The following is a 1630-nucleotide window of genomic DNA, read 5'->3' as shown; positions in this document are numbered from 1 at the left end:
CTGGTGAGTGCTTAAAACTCTTCGAAATAGAAGACAAAACATTTAAGTTATGTATGTGGCTCATATTATGTTTCTATTGGACAGTGATACTCTCAATAGTCAAATGGTCAGGACTTTTTCATCCTTCAGGTTTCAGTTTAAATGTCACCTATTCCATAAAGCCTTCTCTGACCACCCAGCTCAAGCAGCAACCTCCCCACACCTATACACACCCGACCACACTCACACTCACTCTATTCCATTACTTGGTTTCATCATTTTTATGGTCTGGAATGTTATTTATTTGCTATTTACAGGTTTATTATCTCCATTCTTCATTGGAATAGGACTGTTGCATCCCCAGTGCTTGAGTAAGTCCTGGATCGATGTTCAGTGAATTATCATAAACTCCGGAGAGGTCATCTTCTAGAAAACTTGCAAAGTAATTTTTGATAAAATTATGGAAATACACAGGCATATACACATATGAGATGTTCAGGGTAAAAACAAAAATATTAAATGTACTTTTTAAAGCTGAATTTTATATTAATAAAAGGAGCAGACATCTGCTTCTACCACAGAAGAGGTTTCCAGGTATGAGACGCCTGCTTGGGCAATCACATGTTTTCTTGCCTCAGCATTTGGAGCTGTTGCTGCCACAGCAACTCCCTTTTCTGAGATGAGATGCAGCAGGACTAAGTCAGCTTTCCCCACAGACTTTGTCTTCCCACTTGCTCTCACTGCTGTGATATTAATGTATTTATACTTGCCTTCTCCCAAGTTTCACTTTGCTAAATCTCAACTGTGTTACATCTTGGTTTTCGGGCAATTTTTTCTGGGTCTGATCTTTTATTTATCAGAAGCCAGACACCTCTTTTCACCACCCCATCCCCAGATGGCCCACAGGGTCCAACGGGGGAGGGAGCAGCAATTGTCTTGTTCTTTTATGGCATCTGAATCCAATTAGGCCTGGGTTGTTAAGAGAGTGGATTAAACGCTTCTGATATGGAAATATTAAACCACAGTATCTTAACCACATTTAGCAAAATCGTGGTGGGTGAAGAACAACTGTTCTTAGTATCTACAAAATGCCATGCTGTCTGAGGCAGGTGAAGGGAATCCACGCAGGGAGCAAAGGTGGCCTTGCCCTGGGCCAACATGCGGTTGTTTAAATACAAGGAGAAAAGCTCATGCAGTGGGAAATCCCGCACACCTGACCTGGGAACGGGAACACGACTTACTCAAGCCGCAGAGAGCCGTACACGGGCGCTGTCTTGGGAAGGCAGAGCTGGTGGGACTCAGTGAGTGCCAGGGTGGAGGTGGGCCCAGAAAGCCAGCAGTGAGGGATGAACACAGACCTAAAGACCCCCTCCTTCCTCATTATCCTAAATACGGGATTGGAACCTCTTGGGATATAGGGAGTATAACCGGGATTCGCTGTTTCTGTAAGGACTGGTGTGAGGTAGAGACTGGAGGTTTGATTTCTTCGGCTTGGGAAAGAAAGGCTGTCTTCCCAGGAATGGTGAGACAAGCCTACGTGGTGATTCTGCAGCTGTGGGACTTGTGGCCAGTTCGCTTCCCTGCTTCGGTTTCCTCACCTGCTGCATGGATTCGATAGCATCTACCTCTGATCATGTTCATGGAAATCAAG

This window comes from Myotis myotis, unplaced genomic scaffold, assembly GCF_014108235.1.
Source record: "Myotis myotis isolate mMyoMyo1 unplaced genomic scaffold, mMyoMyo1.p scaffold_m19_p_8, whole genome shotgun sequence".
Classification (NCBI taxonomy): Eukaryota; Metazoa; Chordata; class Mammalia; order Chiroptera; family Vespertilionidae; genus Myotis; species Myotis myotis.
Note: the sequence above shows the minus strand (reverse complement) of the source record.